Source organism: Papio anubis, unplaced genomic scaffold, assembly GCF_008728515.1.
Source record: "Papio anubis isolate 15944 unplaced genomic scaffold, Panubis1.0 scaffold674, whole genome shotgun sequence".
NCBI lineage: Eukaryota > Metazoa > Chordata > Mammalia > Primates > Cercopithecidae > Papio > Papio anubis.
In genome coordinates this window covers 1-20741 of record NW_022166963.1, presented here as the reverse complement: position 1 = coordinate 20741, position 20741 = coordinate 1, and the positions used below count along the sequence as shown (strand labels likewise).

The following is a 20741-nucleotide window of genomic DNA, read 5'->3' as shown; positions in this document are numbered from 1 at the left end:
CCATCAACCTGTCACCTACATTAGGTATTTCTCCTACTGTCATCCCTCCTAGCCTCCCACCCCCCGACAGGCCCTGGTGTGAGGTTCCCCTCCATATGTCCATGTGTTCTTATTGTTCAACTCCCACTTATGAGTGAGAACATGCGATGTTCAGTTTTCTGTTCCTGTGACAGTTTGTTGAGAATGATGGTTTCCAGCTTCACCTATGTCCCTGCAAAGGACTTGAACTCATCCTTTTTTATGGTTGCATAGTATTCCATGCTGTATATGTGCCACATTTGCTTTATCTAGTCTATTAGTGATGGACATTTGGGTTGGTTCCAAGTCTTTGCTATTGTGAATAGTGCTGCAATAAACATACGTGTGCATGTGTCTTTGTAGTAGAATGATTTATAATCCTTTGGGTATATACCCAGTAATGGGATTGCTGGGTCAAATGGTATTTCTAGTTCTAGATTCTTAAGGAATCGCCACACTGTCTTCCACAATGGTTGAACTAATTTACACTCCCAACAGTGTAAAAGCGTCCCTATTTCTCCACATCCTCTCCAGCATCTATTGTTTCCTGACTTTTTAATGATCGCCATTCTAACTGGCGTAAGATGGTACCTCATTGTGGTTTTGATTTGCATTTCTCTAATGACCAGTGATGGTAAGCATTTTTTCATATGTCTGTTGGCTGCATAAATGTCTTTTTTGAGAAGTGCCTGTTCATATCCTTTGCCTACTTTTTGATGGGGTTTCTTGTTGTAAATTTGTTTAAGTTCTTTGTAGATTCTGGGTATTAGCCCTTTGTCAGATGGATAGATTGCAAAAATTGTCTCCCATTCTGTAGGTTGCCTGTTCACTCTGATGATAGCTTCTTTTGCTGTGCAGAAGCTCTTTAATTTAATTAGGTGTTTTAGACATGAAGTCTTTGCCCATGCCTGTGTCCTGAATGTTATTGCCCAGGTTTTCTTCTAGTATTTTTATGGTTCTAGGTCTTACATTTAAGTCTTTGATCCGTCTTGAGTTGATTTTTGTATAAGATGTAAGGAAGGGGTCCAGTTTCAGTTTTCTGCGTATGGCTAGCCAGTTTAACCCAACTCTATTTATTAAATAGGGAATCTTTTCACCATTGCTTGTTTTTGTCAGATTTGTCAGAAATCAGATGGTTGTAGATGTGGGTGTTGTTTCTGAGGCCTCTGTTCTGTTCCATTGGTCTATGTATCTGTTTTGGTACCAGTACCATGCTGTTTTGGTTACTGTAACCTTGTAGTATAGTTTGAAGTCAGGTAGCATGATGCCTCCAGCTTTGCTCTTTTTGCCCAGGATTGTCTTGACTATGTGTGCTCTTTTTGGTTCCATATGAAATTTAAAGTAGTTTTCTCCAATTCTGTGAAGAAAGTCAGTGCTAGCTTGATGTGGATAGCATTGAATCTATAAATTACTTTGGGCAGTATGACTATTTTAATGATATTGATTCTTCCCATCCATGAGCATGGAATATTTTTCCATTTGTTTGTGTCCTCTCTTCCTTCCTTGAGCAGTGGTTTGTAGTTCTCCTTGAAGAGGTCCTTCACATCCCTTGTAAGTTGTATTCCTAGGTATGTTGTTCTGTTTGTAGCAATTGTGAATGGGAGTTCACTCATGATTTGGCTCTCTGTTATTGGTGTATAAGAATGCTTGTGATTTTTGCACGTTGCTTTTATATCCTGAGACTTTGCTGATGTTGTTTATCAGCTTAAGGAGATTTGGGGCTGAGACGATGGGGTTTTCTTTTTTCTTTTTTTTTTTTTTTTTTTTGACACGGGGTCTTGCTCTGTCGCGCAGACTGGAGTGCAGTGCAGTGGCACGATCTCAACTCACTGCAAGCTCTGCCTCCCAGGTTCATGCCATTCTCCTGCCTCAGCCTCCTGAGTAGCTGAGACTACAGGCGCCCGCCACCACGCCCAGCTAATTTTTTGTATTTTTAGTAGAGACGGGGTTTCACCATGTTAGCCATGATGGTCTCGATCTCCTGACCTTGTGATCTACCTGCCTTGGCCTCCCAAAGTGCTGGGATTACAGGCATGAGCCACCGTGCCTGGCCAAGACAGTGGGGTTTTCTAAATACACAATCATGTCATCTGCAAACAGAGACAATTTGACTTCCTCTCTTCCTATTTGAATACCCTTTATTTCTTTCTCTTGCCTGATTACCCTGGCCAGAAGTTCCAATACTGTGTTGAATAGGAGTGGTAAGAGAGGGCATCTTTGTCTTGTGCTGGTTTTCAAAGGGAGTGCTTCCAGTTTTTGCCCATTCAGTATGATATTGGCTATGAGTTTGTCATAAATAGCTCTTACTATTTTGAGATACATTTCATTGATACCTAGTTTATTGAGAGCTTTTAGCATGTAGGGCTGTTGAATTTTGTCGAAGGCCTTTTCTGCATCTATTGAGATAATCATGTGGTTTTTGTCTTTGGTTCTGTTTATGTGATGGATTACATTTGTGGATCTGCATATGTTGAACCAGTCTTGCATCCCAAGGATGAAGCCGACTTGATCATGGTGGATAGGCTTTTTCATGTACTGCTGGACTCGGTTTGCCAGTATTTTGTTGAGGATTTTTACCTCGATGTTCATCAGGGATATTAGCCTGAAATTTTCTTTCTTTGCTGTGTCTTTGCCAGGTTTTGGTATCAGGATGATGCTGGCCTCATAAAATGAGTTAGGGAGGATTCCCTCTTTTTCTATTGTTTGGAATAGTTTCACAGAAGGAATGGTACCAGCTCCTCTTTGTACCTCAGTTAGAATTCGGCTGTGAATCCGTCTGGTTCTGGAGTTTTTTTGGTTGGTAGGCTATTAATTACAGCCTCAATTTCAGAACTTGCTATTGGTTTATTCAGGGATTCGACTTTTTCCTCATTTAGACTTGGGAGGGTGTATGTGTCCAGGAATTTACCTATTTCTTCTAGATTTTCTAGTTTATTTGCATAGATATGTTTATAGTATTCTCTGATGATAGTTTGTATTTCTGTGGGATCAGTGATGATATCCCTTATATCTTTTTTTATCACGTCTATTTTATTCTTCTCTCTTTTCTTCTTTATTAGTCTGGCTAGTGGTCTATTTTGTTGATCTTTTCAAAAAACCAGCTCCTGGATTCATTGATTTTTTTTTTGAAGGGTTTTTCGTGTCTCTATCTTCTTCAGTTCTGCTCTGATCTTGCCACCAGCCCACCTGGCATCATCATTTACATGGAAATGTTGGGACTGAGCTGACCTCATACCTCTCAGTTCCCAGCCAGCTTTCTCTGCCTCTGGCTCTTAGCCAGCCTGTTAAACATTAAATAATCAGTAAGACAATTGAAAAACACCCTAGTGTTCTAACAAGTTACACATAATTAATTGCTTGCTTACCAGTTGTCTACGTCAGAACTTTCTTTTCCTCATAGAGTCAATATAATCATCTATTTTAAATTTGACTTTTGCCATTTTACAGTCCAAGATTCAGGACTTTGCATGGGGCATGGATGGATTTCCACAGTCAGCATGAGGATGGGAGAAGAACAGGGCAGATCCAGCCCCACTCAGTGAGAGTTCTGGCTGGAGTTACTTGGCCGGACCTCACTCCAGAGAGAGGAGACCTTCCTCTGGAGCAGCTACCAAGACAGCTCCTAATTGGAAAGTGTTTTCTTCTAAGGTGAGATGCAGCCCCCACTGGAAAGGAAGACACCAGAGAGTTTTAAAAAGGAAAAACCAAGGTAAGCCGGTATCAGTTTCTTGACAGGGGACACAGCAGAGTCCACCCAGCTGGGGTGAATCTCCACAGTTCCCCAATGGGATGGCAGGCGGGAGCCCCAAGTCATTGGCCCCTGCATTGTGGGAGCAGCATGAGCCATCTGCAGTGACATTGTCTCCTCTGGCAGCAGCCTCCATCCAGAAATCCATCTCAGGGTCTGTCCTCACAGGAACCTGATGCCAGAGCTGTGCACTGAAAGTATTTGGACACAGGTATTTTGTGGAACTGGGCATTTTCCAGGTCTTGCTGGAGGTCATTCTGTGTGAACTCCATGGAGCTCTTTCTCATGGGCTTTTTTTCCAAGTGTGGGAGAGCATGGCCTGCATGACTGCTGGCTTCCAGCACGTGGGTTGCAAACCCAAGCCAGGATGTGTAATTCACTGTAGCCCTTGACAGAATAGTAGGGGATAAAAGTAGTTTTTTAGTCTTCTATTTGTTACCCTCAGCCAACTAACTTCTGTCTACAGTAGAAGATATTTTGCCAATTCTTTTTTTTCAAAATGGAGAAATACCTCACTCTTAAGTCTTTTAGAGACACAGACTTCTCAGTTTCATTACATTAAAACCACTGAAAGATAGAAAAAAGTGAAATTCACATCAAAGAAATTCTCTTTTGTCAAAATACTCTGTTTTGGTTTGAAATGTTTGTGAATTTTCCATGCATGCGTCCAGATGCGTAGGAAGTTTATTCATTCAATTAAGATAAAAAATTAGATAACATGGTAAAGTCAAAAAGTAGTAAAGACACATTTTTGTTTCTGTTTCTGTAACTGAGAAAACTGATGCCTCCTGTGTGCGAGCACTGTGTAGCTGATGCAGATACAGAGACCGAGGTTTTCTTACTTGCTGCCGCTGGCCTGGGCGCTGGAGGTTGGCTCCGGGAGGGCAGAGTGTCTGTTTTTATTACCACTCAGCAAGTGCCACACAAATACACACGGGTGTGTCTGCCCTCTAGTGGATGCTGGAAGGCACTGTTCTTATTACCACTGAGCAAGCGCGGCAAAAATACACAGGGGTGTCTTTGCCCCCTAGTGGATTCTGGCACGCGCTGTTATTACCACTCAGCAAGCGCCACACAAATACACACGGGTGTGTCTGCCCTCTAGTGGATGCTGGCAGGCACTGTTCTTATTACCACTCAGCAAGCGCCACACAAATACACGCGGGTGTGTCTGCCCTCTAGTGGATGCTGGCAGGCACTGTTCTTATTACCACTCAGCAAGCGCCACACAAATACACGCGGGTGTGTCTGCCCTCTAGTGGATGCTGGCAGGCACTGTTCTTATTACCACTCAGCAAGCGCCACACAAATACACAGAGGGGTGTCTGCCCTGTGGTGGATGCTGCCAGGCACTGGGAGCAAATGTGACTATAAAAATAATGAAAGATTTTACAAGTACCTATTATCTCCAGAGGGGATTTAATTCTAACCAGGGGGCTTTTTTTTTCTTTGTTTCTTTTTCAAATGGGGTGATGGGTAAAAATAATTTATGACTGGAGATGTTTGAAAAAAGCACACTGCCTTTGCTTTTCGGCATCTGTGGTGACTGAATCCTTCCTCAGTGCTGCCACAGGGAGCACATTCACACGTGTGTCACACAAATACCAGGGTTAGGTCAAAAAGCCAAGTCTTACCAGGAGGAAGCCACAAAGGCTATGAGACCAAGCCTTCACCTAGAAGACACTTGACAGTTCAGAAGCTGAGATCCTGCAAGGTGTCTCGGAGAGCTCAGCTGTAACCCCGCAGTGTATGGAAGGGTGGGCAGTGGGGCCCAGGCAGGTGAAGAGAATTGTCCACTGTTGAGCATCATCAGCCTAAAACCCACACGCAATGCTGTTGCTGCAAAACCACCGACTGTTGAAGACACAAACCTCAGAAACAGACTCCCTTTATGATCCTCACTGTGCAACTGGTGACTTTTCAGAAGATGAAGATTAAACATATTAATCATAAATTCAAACTATCAGAAGAAATACTAGGAGATTTTCTAACCTCTGCTACCATGAATTTTTGTTTTCAAGATTCGTGAATTATTGTAAATAAGCTCACAGAGGCCAAAGTGCTCCCCTGAAGTCATCCAGAAAGAGGTAGGCTGCTAATCCCCATGTCTGACACATCTGTGTTTTCTTATGGTAATATAAAAATTAAAGGAGAGAGGCCGGGCGCGGAGGCTCATGCGTGTAATCCCAGCACTTTGGGAGGCCGAGGTGGGCGGATCACGAGGTCAGGAGATCGAGACCATCCTGGCTAACACGGTGAAACCCCGTCCCTACTAAAAATAGAAAAAATTAGCTGGGTGTGGTGGCGGGCACTTGTAGTCCTAGCTATTGGGGCGGCTGAGGTGGGAGAATGGCTTGAACCCTGGAGGCAGAGCTTGCAGTGAGCTGGAATCGCGTCACTGCACTCCAACCTGGGCGACAGAGCGAGACTCCTTTAAAAAAAAAAGGGGGGGGTGAGAGAGGGACAAAGAATTGGAGCTAAGGGGAAACACTTTCATGTTTTGTCCCCCCAAATTCCCAGTGAACATTCCCATTGCCAGCAGGTGAAATCCAAGGCTCTGGCTCCAGGATCCTGCTCTTTGGTGACTCCAGTTCACATTTGGCATAGAAACAATATTGAACTTGTCATACTTCTCTGAACAAATCATTATGCTAGTGCTTTTGGCTCACAGGCTCCACTTCCCCAGACACCCCTTTGCCCTAAGCTTCAAGTAATTCAGCTTCACCCTTCAGAGAAGAGCTCAGCTGTCACTTCTTCTAAGGACCCTCCCTAGCCGTCTCTCCAGCAGAAGGGCCCCCACCTTGCTCTTTGCACCTCTGTCCCTCGAGGTGCTGCTGTCCTCTGTGGAGGGTGGGACCCCAGGAACTAGAGCCCCTCTCATGCTGGGCACTCAGTAAGTGTGTGCTGAGTGGATACAAGTGCAGTGAGCTCGCACAGCCTTACAATGTGTACTCTCATGTCTGGAATAGATCCCCATTTTCATTCTTTGTAAAATGAGTAAATGGGCTGGGCGACCCATACTCTCTTTTCAACTCAGAAGTCCACTATGAGCCTGACAGCAAATAGCTTCCCAGCCAGCACCAGGCCAGGACCTAGGTTGTTCAATGTGCCTGTGTCCCCCACAGAGTGTGGAAAACATGGAGAAATGGGACCAGCTCTACTGCCTGCTGCCCAGTGCCAGCCAGCAACTCCAGGCTCACAGAGCCAAGGCAAAGGCACCTGCAGGAGATCTTGGTTATTCATTACTGTGATTGGGCTGGGAGGGGAGTATGTTCACTTTTAATTTTCCAGGGACTAGCATGAGACAGTAAAGTTTGAAATGTGGTGTTTTTTTGTCTTGGTCAAAAAAAAAAAAGGCCTTTTTACCTTCTCATCCTTGGAGCCACTGGCATTAGCTATGGGCCTGATAGTTTAAGAAAACTTGAAAATGAACTACGTGAACCAGTATTCTCCAAAGTAATATTTTGATAAATAGTGTAATTCTTTATTACAGCAAAACCATTCCTTAAGTGGGCAAAACTGTAGAAGATAGGAAAACACACTCTTGAAAAAAGGTGGTGATGCCCTGAAATTCAGCAAATTGCAGGAGCACGTGTTGTTCTACCCCAGGTCAGAGTGTGTCAGTCATCACTCGATGCCACTCACAGACCACCAACTTCAGAATACCTGGGTGTAAAGGTCTGTACAAAAGTCGTAACATAACAATGTAAATAATTTTGTATTATTGTTAATAATAAATTATATTACACTATTACATAATGTAAAGGCTATTAAAACATGTTTGTCTTCAAAGAATGACCTTGGTTTCTGTGGGCAGTGTCTCCTGATGGAAAGGTAGTGCATTCCTGCTAAATCATGGACAAAACGGGCCCCCTAGGAGTTCCAGGCTGCAGTAGCAGCTTCTCATCTACGTCCGTCACTGCATGATACTGTTGTTGACTTTGAAAGCTTCTTTCGGTCTAGTTTTATCAACAGAGCCAGTATTTCATGAGGATCTACTACATACCAGGTTCCAGAAAGCTAAATGCCTTTTGTTCGTTGTTATTCACTAAATACAAATCACAACTCTCTTCTCATTACTCACACAACAAAATTTAGCTGAGGGAGATTGAGTGACTTTCCCAGGGTCACACAGCTACTAAGAGTAGAGTGGTGTTTAGATTCATGTGGGAATGCTTAACACAGAAATGAACCAGTGAAAATATCATACATTCCAAAAGCCTACTCAAGCCATTTGTTCTTATTTTAAGGAAAATCTTTATGCTAATTTTAAACTCCAAATACGTATGAATGGCAGAGATCTATAGATTTGATTCTGATGTAAGAAATGATGCTCACCAGCTATTTACTGCTACCATCCCACAACCCTGAGCATACTGGACAAATGTCTAAGCCTCGTGGTTAGTGGGGACAATGCTGGTGGAGTCTGAAGTTGTCATGCAGTGACTCATGCAAGCTTAGGCTGATTTGGTGATATATGACACAGAGATGCAAAAAAAAAATGTCATAGCTGACACATGTAGGATGGCTCTGGGAGATGCAGAAGGAACATGTCACCCAAAATAGAACCAGACAGGCATCCTTAAAGAAGGAGCAAAGGGGCTGCATCTTAAAGAATGAAGAAGAGATCTGTCATGAGAGTTGGGATAGGAAGTTCTTGAGAGGCAGAGGGAAAGCATGAGAATGTTGGGAAGGAAGGAGAGAGTCTCACACATCTGGGAAGCTGACAATCCATCAGCATGGCCAGAAAGAAAATAAGGGGGAGGAGGGGAAATAATAGATGAGGCTGGATATAGAAGCAGAACTGAAGCTGTGTGGATTGTGGTAAAGAGTTGTGATTCTACCCAGAAGGCAATAGGTAGCATTCTAAACAGAGATCTTTTAAAACAAGAGTCAGCAAATATTTTCTGCAAAGGGCTAAATGTTAAATATTTTAAGTTTTCCAAGCCTTATGGTCTCTCTGTCTCAATGACTCAGCTCTTCCATTGTACCATGAAAGTAGCCAGAGACGTCATATAACACACGTATGTGGCTGTGTCCCATTACAACTTTACTTACAAATGCAGACTGTGTCAGAGATGGTCCATGCTTCGTAGTTTGCCACACCCTGTTTTAGAAAGCTCAGGTTTGTGATATGATGGAGAATGCCTACAAGAGCTCTTGTTTTAAATGGTAGAGTGAACATACACTGAAATTCTGTCCTGCCTGACTCAAGCTCTTGATAGCAAAAAGTAGAAAAGATAGGTAGTAAATAGATAAATAGATGATTGGCAGGTGGATAGATGATAGATAAAGAAAATACATAGCTGTTCCAGAAAACAGAAAGGGTAACTTCATGAACCAAAAATAAAGTAATATACTTCAGAAAGGAAGCAGGCCGGAAAACCCACAGTTGCAAAGCAAATAGAATTTCCAACTGCCTCTTGTAGCCCCTTCCTGGAAGTAGTCGCAGCTGACTTCCTCCTCTGTTTTTTGTTTGTTGTTTGTTTTTTTGTGGGGATTTTGTTGTTGTTTGCTTTTTAAAAAAAAAAAAAATCCCTTTCCCTGCTTTTTTGTCACAGCAGCGTTTGTCACTTCAAACACCGCAAGTGTTCTTTTAAAAAACTTATGTCAACCTTTCAATTACAATGCAACATGTCTGAAAGTTGGTATCTAGAGAGGTGAGATGGACAAAGAAGCCCTTGTTACTGCACGTTTTCTTGCCCCAGCCTTCACCTTGCACACAGCAACAGACAATGCACAAAGCCACTTCCTTATGGATTGAAATTCTGATCCTTTTATGACTGGCCTTTCCATCCTTCAACTTCCCCTCTCCCACTCTGTGAATGATTTTTATTGTACATTTTTGTTTTACTCTCAGTGACAGGGGAGCACAGGAGCTCTAATATAACTGTGACCCAGATGTTTCTGTTTCTAGCATGTATTTTGTAGCAAACATTTACATCCATCATTTTTCACTGTCTTTTGAAAATAATTAGGCAATATCTCATCTGAGGTGGGATGTTTCTAGTGGTTGTGTTCTGAGGGATAAAAACTAATCTGTTCTCTTTCCACTGCATTCCAGGAACAGTAAGAGGACCTTGTGCATGAATAATTTGTTTCCCACACTATAGAGTGGGTAATAAGCAGATTATGTAAAAACAGTTCTGCTTCACTTCAGTAACAGCCTCCTCCAACTCATTTTTTCTCAACAAACTTATTTTTCCAGCAGAAGAATCCCAGACTTCTTAGAGAACCCAGTGACTTTTTGCACCTTAAATCTGTGAAATCATCATGTTTTCTTCTGCCATATCCATAGTTCAAAGATGAGGCAAAGCTAGACGCATTCCTGAAGGAACCCAAGAAATTCCTCTCTGTCTCTGGAATGAAATGAATTCTCTAGATGATCAGTTCTAACCTTCAAAAACCAAACTTGTTTGTGAGAGCTCCTTCAAATACTGCTGTAGACACCAGTGTTTATTCTTATTCATTAAATTTTTAAAATGTTTGTTTTATTTGGAATCAATGTATTTGTAATTTTAGTATTTGTATTAATATAAAGGAGAAATGTTTAAATCTGTCTATGCCATATGTGCCTCTGGCTTATTGCCCAATTAATTGTAGTTTCAGGCTAAACTTTGGTTGCTGTCTTTAATTTTTGTCAGAACAAATATAAGTGATCTCAAAACATCTGCTTTTATTGTAGGGACTCATGCTGCCATCTCCATTCCTCTCTCTTTTCTTGCAGTCTGGGTGGAAGTTCTTTAATATGAACATTTCAACCATCTTCACTCTACCATGTCCACTATCAGCACATTCAAACTTATCCAGCCAAGGCTGTCATCTTAGGCCAGGGATTTTTTAGGAATCTATTTTGCTGTGATGCGGCTGGCACCTTTTTGACTCACTTGATCACCCCAGGGTTCTTTTCATTTTAGGAACCCAAGAGGGCAGAAAAAGAAGTAGGTGAGCAATTAAACCCTGAGTCAGGAGCGTCTCCATTTGTGTTAAGCAATGTTGTAGAATATCGTATTTAGTAAGCTCCTAGCAGATGAACCACATGGCTACTGAGCACACATGCCTGCTTGCTGCTGTGAGCTCGGACACCATCATCATTAGTCCTTTCCACCTCTGGAGGGAATTATAAGGGCCACTTAATAACCTGTAAATCATAGAGCGTTAAAGGTGTTTCCCCAAAACGCTGATGACAGAATGAAAGGTGAGGAATGTTAGCCACAGGTCAAAAGTGCAGGAAAGTCTCTCAATGTGGGTTGTTGAAGAAATGTAGGTCTTTTTTCTTTGGGAAGTCTCCCTAGAATGGGGTCAAGGACTCTGTCCATTCTAGGATGAAAAATTGAGATATTAGACACTCTCAGATATTTATCCCAAGTCTTCATTTAGGGCTCTTAATTAGTTTATTCAACCATCACAATCTCAAATGCTAAGTGGGGCATTTGAATCTCTCCACAGTCCAAATCAGCACCGTCTTTTAAAGTTGAGTTTCTCATTATTCTTGCCTGATATACCTTATTTATCCCACGCCCACCCAATAACATATCGTGCTCACTGTTATCTTTGAGACAACACTTGAATTTTACTCAGCCTGGAGTGCTCTTCACATGTCTTGTCCAGATCCAGTTCAGACTTATTCTTCAGCCCTGCATCAGTCAATGGGGGCTAGGTTAAACTGTGGTGACAACCTCCAAATTTCAGTGGCTCAAAAATCTTCCTCATTTATATACATCTCATCATGGGTCAGGTGAGAGGTAGCTCTATGCTGTGTCATCCTAACACAGGAATCCAGACGGCAGGAGGGACCATCAATAAGATCCCCATTACTATAGAAAAGAGAAAAAAGCATGCGGAACAGAACTCTATTTCTTGGAAATTTCTTCTGAAAAAGTGACATGTTTTCTTCTCACCTCCATTGGCAAAGAAAAAAACAAAACAAAACAGTCATGTGGCCATGTGAAAACTTAAGTAGGTGGGATGGAACAGTCAGAATGCATTCATAAAAAGTGAACTGAAAATATTTGGAGAACAGCACCAATGACTATCATGAATGCCAACATGCACCCCAAACGACCCAGTGCTGTCACCTTCCAAACCTTTTATGTCTTGCAAAGTATTAGAACTTACCTGAAGCCATACCACTCATAGGGACTGCAAAATACATAATGACATCTCCTTTAGGATGTCCTTAGAGAATTCAAGGAAAAGAAGTTAAATAATTTAAAAGTGCTTTTGGGTGCAGCTATTTACGACTAGAGGGTAAGACTAGAGATAGATCATAAACATAATAACAGGGATTATGCTCAGAGTCAGGGCCAGAAGTATGGTTTGAGGTGGGGTCATGGTCAGGGTCAAGATCAAAGTCAGGGTCAAAGTAAGGGTCATAATTAGGGACTAGGGTAGGGATCAGGGTTTAGGTTCAGGGTCAAAGTCTTGGGACAGGGTTAGGGTTAGGATTAGAACCAGAGCTTTGTTCTCCTCGGGACCCACCTGAGAGTGGATCACCATGGCTTTGGAGCACCTAGTACCATGTCCACCTTGAAGACCAGAATTTCGTTGTCCTTAAGACTGACCTGGGGAGATGTGGCTGCAGGCCATTGAGGAAGGTGAGGCAAAGGGTTCCTGTCTGCTCCCCGCGTGCTGAAGAGGGTGCTCTGCTATGGGCTTTACTTTCACACGTTACATTCTACAAGTCTTGTTTTACAAAAGCCTCCCTGCCTTGAGGCTTTTGCTGCTCTTCGCTGCTCATCATCACAGCATGCCAGAACATATGGTAAGATTTGGGTTGGTTTCTTGGGAGAGATCTTGGTACAGAGAAAGGAGCAATGCTTAGAGCCACCATCAGGACAGTTGGGATGAAAGCTGGGGATGGGCAGAGGCTGGAGGAAACATGCTCACCCCCTGTAAACACTTTTATTCATATTTTAATTACTCATTTTTCTTACAATGTTAAAGTAGTAAAAATAGTATTGAAAAATTGAAAAGTAGGCATATTAAAACTTGCAACATTAAGTTTAAATATATTATTTGTACCTCATCAACATATTTTATTTTGTTGAGAAAGTCTAAAGTTAATTGGCAGCATATTTGTAACAGTAGATAGAATAATGTCTGTTTTATAAACGTTGACATTCTACATTACATGTGTGAATCCTGAAAATCTGAGACAGCTCTCAGATTTTTTAGAAAGTTTATTTTGCCAAGCTTGAGGATGCGCACCTGTGATGCATCCTCAGGAGGTCCTGACAACACGGGCCCAAGGTGGTCGGGGCTCAGCTTGGTTGTGTACATTTTAGGGAGACATGAGACATCAATCAATATGTGTAAGATGTACATTGGTTCAGTCCAGAAAATTGAGAAGGCCAGACAGGGGGCTTCCAGGTCATAGGCAGGTAAGAGACAAATGGTTTCATCCTTTTGCATTGCTGATTACTCTCTCCAAATGAGGCAATCAGATATGCATTTATCTCGGTGAGCAGGCGGGTGACTTTGGATAGAATGGGAGGCAGGTTTGCCCTCAGCAGTTCCCAGCTTGACTTTTCCCTTTAGTTTAGTGATTTTGGGTCCCCAAGATTTATTTTCCCTTCACAAGGTCTAACATGTTTTCCTATGAGCATTAATTATTCACTGTGCATTTTATTACACAAATAAGGCAAAGATTTAAAAGAAATCATCAACTTCGTGGCTAGCTATATAGACATAATTACACAGAAGCTCAACTAAATTTGCAAACATTCCAGAGTTTGGGTTTCCAATAATTCTTTGTGATTCTTTAAAGGTATTTTTTTCCCCATAAAACATAGCAACATCTAAAATCACCTGTAGAATATCCTGCCATTTTTGTTTCTCTAGTTTCCTCATTTTCTGCAAAGCCTCACTGAGGAAACTGACTTTGAATATCCTTTTACACTCTTCTGTTTTAGAAAGCATTGTGGTAAAACACTGAATCATCATGGTCATAAGTTCTCTCCACATTCTTTCTTTCTTTGAATATTTTTTTCCCAGTGGCCAATATTTGATTCTGTTGTATTACGGCTAAAAGGTAGGCATGGGCACAAAATAAAGACAAGAAGTCTTTGGAATAAGTGATCCCATCACAATGAATCAATTTTCCATTGGAACATATTTTTACAAAGTCACTCTTTTGAAAATATTTAGCCATGAATTGAAACAGAGTCTGTAAGGTTATTTTTTTTCCTGGTCTAAGGTGAACAGCATTTTAGAGAATGAACCCAGGACACAACCACAGCAGAAGAAAAAAATATGATAATTAAGTTTACACATATATGTGACTACCAGAAAACATGTAAAGAGCATTTGTTTTGATTTATATATTAGTCTGCACTGTTTAATTTTTTGTATCATAAATGCTCTTATTTAAAAAAACAGGACTAGTTAACAGTGTCAATTACTAGTAATTCATGGTATAAATAAACAAGGAAGTGTTCAAGAAACATAACAGTGTTTTAAATAAAGTTTTATTTTACATTTTTTTTACTTACACAGAAATTGCCAAAAAAAAAAAAAAAAAAATGCAGAGATTCCCCATGTAGCCACAACCTAGTTTCCTCTCTTATTAACATCTTCTATCAGTGTGTCTCACATGGCTTATTAATATCTTACATAATTTGTCATAGTTAATGAACCAATACTGATAGACTATCATTAACTAAAGTTCATATTTCATTTGGATTCCCTTAATTCTGTCTTACTCTGACCCAGGATCCCATCCAGGATCCCGCATGACATGTAGTTATCACATCCCTGTGGGCTCTTCCTGGCTCTGACAGCGTGTCCAGCTTTCCATGTCATGATGACCTTGATAGTATTGAGGAGGATTGGTCAGGAATTTTGTAGAATGTCCCCCACTGTCACTGCATGTTCTCAAGGTGAGCTGTCACCTTTGATGTTCACTTGGATCATTTGGAAGAGCTACTGTTTGTCAGGTTTCTCCACTGTGAAGTTATTTTTCCTCCTTGCCCATACTGCATGTGTTCTTTTGGAGCAAGTCACTGTGCGGAGCCCACACTTATGGAGTGAGGAGTTGGCTCCACCTTCTTGATGGCTGAGTGTCTACATCAATTATTTGGAATTCTTTTGCAAAGGAGATTTCTATGCAACTCCATTTGCTTATTCACCTGTGTATACAAAAACAGACACCTAGATAATTACTTTAAGCTTTAGTTATTATTCAACACTACAATTCATTCCTGTGTTGGCCATCAGTAGCTTTTTTAATTGGCTCTTATTTTTCTTTGATATATTTTAATTTTTTTTAGTACTTACTTTCTGATACTTCAAGATTATCCTGACTCCTATATTTACTGTCTCAGTTCTAGTATCAGACATTTCTTCAAAGAGCCTGATTCCTTTCAGAATGGTAGGAAAACCTACATCTGACTGCTGAATGAGCACATTGTATCTTGTCCCTCCTTAGCAATGCTAGGAAGTATATGTGTGTGTCTAACAGACCTATACACGCCTAATTATAAAGGTTTATATGTAGAACTGTGTGTATCTATATTAAACTAAACGTAAGTTTACATTGATGTCTCCACCTCTGATCTACTATTACATGAATCATTCTAGCCTTCTCCCCTTGCTAATTTGTAACCTCCCACTTCAACAGTGAGAGACCTGGTTCCTACCATCTGCGACTTTTGTAAGTCATTGTTTCGTTCCAGATACAGATACTGTGGTTTTACAATTGTTCATAATTGCTTCTGTTGGAAAGAACTTTATAAAATGGAATCCAGTGATGAAGTATAGTTCATTTGCCTTCAGCATACAGATTCTATTCATTTTCAAAGTGACTTAGGTCAACACCATTTTCCCTACACCTTCAGTGAGTTTTTTTGTACATATGTGTCTTCGTCTGTTTTGTGCTTCCATAGCAGAATACCTGAGACTGGGTAATTTATAAGTAAATTTGGCTCACAATACTGGTGGCTGGAATGTCTGAGATTGGGCAGTTGCATCTGGTGGAGTCTCAGTCTTTTTCACCTCATGGTGGAAAGTGGAAGGGGAGCCAGGGGTGCACCAGAGATCACATAGCAAGAGCAGAAGCCAGACTCTTTTTACCTACCTACTCCTGCAAGAATTAATCCATTCCTGTGAGAGCAGAACTCACTCATCTCCATGGAGGACATTAATCTATTCATGAGGGATCCGTCCCCATGACCCAAACACCTTCCACTAGGCCCCACCAGCCCACACTGCCACACTGGGGGTCAAGTTTCAACACGAGTTTTTGCGGGGACAAACCACACCCAAACCATAGTAATTTGTATCATAGTTAATTTCTTTTTCACATGACGTATTCTGTCCTGGGATACTCCACATCCTGAGTAATTTTATTTAATTTGAATAGAGTTTGATTTACCCATTTGGTTGTAAAATTCTGCGTATTTTGACCAATGCATTGTGGTAGGTATCCCACTATTAAAGTATCATATGGAATGCTTCAAACCCCCACCCCATGGAGCCAATGGTTTCCCATCTGTGTAGTTTGCTTTCTGCAGTGTCTCATTAAATGAGGTCACACTGTGTGTATTCTCCTCAGACTGTCTTCTTCCAGTCAGCAATGTGCATGCAAGATTCACTCATGTCTTTGTGTGAGTTGATAGCTTGTTCCTTTCTATGGCTAAATAGTATTCCATTGCATGAATGTACCACAGTTTGGTTATGCATTTTGGGGAGCAAAACCTACTTCTCACTTTGTTCCAGGGTTGGAGACCTTCAAATTAACTGACAATAGATACATTAGTAGGAGAGAGAATACTTGGCTTCTTATTCCACAAGTATCATTGTTGGACAAAATTCATCAGATGGCAGGATCCAGTTTACAAAGAGGTAAAAATAGCCCAAAAACAAGAAACAAGACTAGAATCTGATAACCCACAATAGCTATAGCTTTCCTTAAAAATTTTTTTTTGTTTGAGACAGGGTCTGGCTCTGTCACCCAGGCTGGAGTGCAAAGGTGCAACAATCTCAGCTTACTGTAACCTCTACCTCCTTGATGCAAACGATCCTCCCTCCTCAGCCTCCTGATTAGCTGGTACTACAGGCACATGTCATCGTGCCCATCTAATGTTTGTATTTTTGGTAGAGATGGAGTTTTACCATGTTGCCCAGGCTGGTCTTGAACTCCTGGCCTCCCAAAGTGCTGGAATTATAGGCATGTGCCACCATGCCCGGCCAAATTATAGTTTTCCACTGAAACATAAAATTTCCCTCTGTAGTAACCATCATTTTTTTAATCATAATCAAAGTAAGACTATTCTTGTTTTAAAAATAAGTCTAGTTTTGTTAGATTTTGCTTGATTATTTACACAAGTGCAGCAAGAACAGGAGATGGCCACATAGGTGCTTTCAAGTTTCTTTGCTGAAAGTTTTCATACAGAATCTCAGATTTGACCTTTAAAGGCCTTATTCAGGCTAAAAGCCAAGCTAAGAACATACTATCAAATTTCAGCTGCAGTCCTTATAGCTTTGTGTGAATTCCTCTCTTCTTGAGGCCCCCAAAATATCCCTAAATTCCTGGGCCTACCAGGAAATGACCTTCTTTACTAACCTGTAAGGCTGTGAACCCTGTAATGTAAGTATCAGGCTGGCTTTTCTCAGAGTGCTGTTGGGAATGAAGTTTCTGGTGTTCCAAAAAAAAAAAGAATTAACGTGGGAACAAATGATCTCTTAGCAAGGCGAGCTTTACTTTCTGCAGAAAGGGTGCTACTCAATAGCTGTCCAGCCACAAGAGCACACCAAACAAAGGAGACAGAGTTACTTATAACCTGATGTGTCTACCCTACTGCTGTGTCCAGTTTCCATTGGCTGGAATAGGACCTCACATTTTACACTTTACCCAGTTGGCTATTAGTTTAAAACTTTCTTAATTAGGTAAGGGGGATAGAACAAAGAAAGAAAAGGAAGTGCCGGGGATAGTTAAGGAAGCATCTCCAAATAAGGAATGGCATACACTATGGGCTGGGCTTGTCTGTTCTGTCCAGGCATGCCGGAGCAAGCTAGGACAACTGATTTGGAACACACACACACAATAATACACACACACACAAATAGTGGATAGCAATCTTATACTAAGAAACTGTGACTTCTTTTACAATCTTTAAAGAAGAACTTTCCCATTTCTCACAGTGCTTTGTAAGCATTGTCTCCATAAAGTCAACCGCATTCTTAAAATTGCTGGTCGGCAACTGGTCTCCAAAACGTTATGTTCCCAGTAAAACCTTTAATAATATAATCCAAATTTCCAAATGATGTCCTGTTATAAGGTGAACAGATTCTTACTGGACTTTCAGCTTAATAACTGTATCATCATGAAAATAAGAGTATTCAGTAAAAAATTTCAAAATTGGAGAAATCAGGCAGGGGAAAATGATAAATGAAGCTTCATTTCTGTTTACAAAAGTATAATCTACTAAATTGTTGTAAGTTACAGTTAAATTAAGAGAGATTTCTTAAATTCAGAAACTAGAACATTAAAGAACCAGCAGTGCTCTAAAAAGCTATAAAATTATAATCAATTTTCATCAGTTCATTCAGTGCCATGTAATCAATTCCAGTCTTGCTGGATCTTGGGTTAGCAGTCTCATGACCCCATCAATTTCTCCACCAGGCTTCTGGAGATCTTCACTGAGTCAAGTGTATGGTCTTAAAGTTATTTAAGCAATATCATCAGAAGTCTTTAACCAGAGTACCTGTCATACTCTTTTCTGTGAGCCTCAGAGTGAGTCCTGTATTGGAGATGAACATTCTGACCTGTAGCTGATCGCAGGAGCTTTCAGGAAAGCATCAGGGGGAAATAATATCTAAATGACAAAGAGCATGACATGGCTGTGATTATACCACAGTTGGCAAGGATATTTGATTTTTTCTGTGGCATATAATATTTATTTATTTATTTATTTATTTATTTGGAAACAGAGTCTCGCTCTGTCACCCAGGCTTGAGTACAATGGCGTGATCTCAGCACACTGCAAGCTTCACCTCCCAGGTTCACTCCATTCTCCTCCCTCAGCCTCCCGAGTAGCTGTGACTACAGGTGCCCGCCACCACCCCCAGCTAATTTTTTGTATTTTTAGTAGAGATGGGGTTTCACCGTGTCAGCCAGGATGGTCTTGATCTCCTGACCTTGTGATCCACCCACCTCGGCCTCCCAAAGTGCTGGGATTACAGGCATAAGCCACTGCACCCGGCACAACATTTAAAATAATAATTGGAATTATGACTCATAACTCTATACTGGCACATAGCATGGATAAGGAGGACATTGACAAATTTCCAGGAATTTTATATAATTTCTGAAAACATAACATTTTACCCATACAAATATAACACAGGGAAGGTCAGATATCTCTTTTTATTTGTATCTTTTGTAAGGTTTTCCTTATAAAAAATACATGCTACTTTACTTGTGAAACATGTCCTACTCTTCTTGCATGCTTTCCATAGAGTTGTTTCTAGTTATTCTATTGCTTCTAGTAGTTTTATTTACACATATTGATTATAATTTTAATACTTAGTAATCTTTTATTTTCCAGAGAAAACTAACAAGTAAACAGTTATAAACTGTCATATATTAGCATTCCATAGTAGGTTAGAAAATGTGTGAGTATACCATCTCCCAACATCTACATGGATGTGTTTCCTCATCATACAATTTCTCATTGTGGTAGACAAAAACATGTTTATTAATGGTCCAAAATATCTTTAGTCTCTCTAGAAGCGAAAATTATATAAACTTGAATTATTTATGTTCAGTAGTTAATGTTTTAGTATTGTATCTTATTTATAAATGGTCTAGATATTTAATGCAAATCTTTTACTTAGCTTAACTTTAAGGTTAAAAATTACCAAAAGTATTTTGGAAACTACTATTAAGCAGATTTACAGTAAACAAATTATTTTTGCAATAATGTTTTTTCGCTTTTCACAAGATGGCACCGAAAGTGAAGAAGGAAGTTCCTGCCCCTCCTAAAGCCAAAGCCAAAGCCAAAGCCAAAGCCTTAAAGACCAAGAAGGCAGTGTTGAAAGGTGTCCACAGCAACACATAGAAAAGAAGATCCACATGTCACTCACCTTGAGGTGGCCCAAGACACTGCGACTCCGGAGGCAGCCTAAATATCCTCAGCAGATCACCCCCAGGAGAAACAAGCTTGACCACTATGCTATCATCAAGTTTCCGCTGACCACTGAGTCGGCCATGAAGAAGATAGAAGAAAACAACATACTTGTGTTCATTGTGGATGTTGAAGCCAACAAGCACCAGATCAAACAGGCTTTGAAGAAGCTCTGGGACATGGATGTGGCCACAGTCAACATCCTGATTCGACCTGATAAAGAGAAGAAGGCATATGTTCGACTGGCTCCTGATTATGATGCTTTGGATGTTGCAACAAAATCAGGATCATCTAAACCGAGTCCAGCTGGCTAACTCTAAATATATATATATATCTTTTCACCATAAAAAAGAAATAATGTTTTTCATAAGAATGACAACTTAATTAGAATCAAATTTATAAGCTTTAAGATTTTACATTTCTAGTAAGTATAATATTAGCTTATTTGAGTAGAACTCAAGCAGAATAGGAATTTATGTTTGTTTTATATTCAATAGTGGTAACTTTGAAGACATGGTTGTTTTATTACACCAAAAATATTATATTAACCTTATTTAACTAAGTTTTATCCAAATCGTGTTAACTTAAAAAACATTTGATCAGTTCCTATATTTCTAGGAGTTTGGTGAATATTTATTTATAAATGCTTATGTTTTTCCAAGCCAAGTTAGAATAGAACACTTTTAAAGAATTTTATAAATGAATTTTGCAACGCTAACCTGAGTTAAGAAAATATCACATATACATAACACACATTAATAGACATACAAACACAAATAGAGATTTCATAGCTTTCATCCCGAAATTTCAGCCATGAATCAGGCATAAATATTCTGATGGTTAATTTT

The 20741-nt window shown here is 40.4% G+C and overlaps 1 pseudogene; it reads left to right on the top strand.

Annotated features, from left to right (window-relative positions):
- The first annotated feature begins 6134 nt into the window (after window positions 1-6134).
- On the top strand, window positions 6135-20698 carry LOC103880180 (annotated as a pseudogene).
- Window positions 20699-20741: the final 43 nt, after the last annotated feature.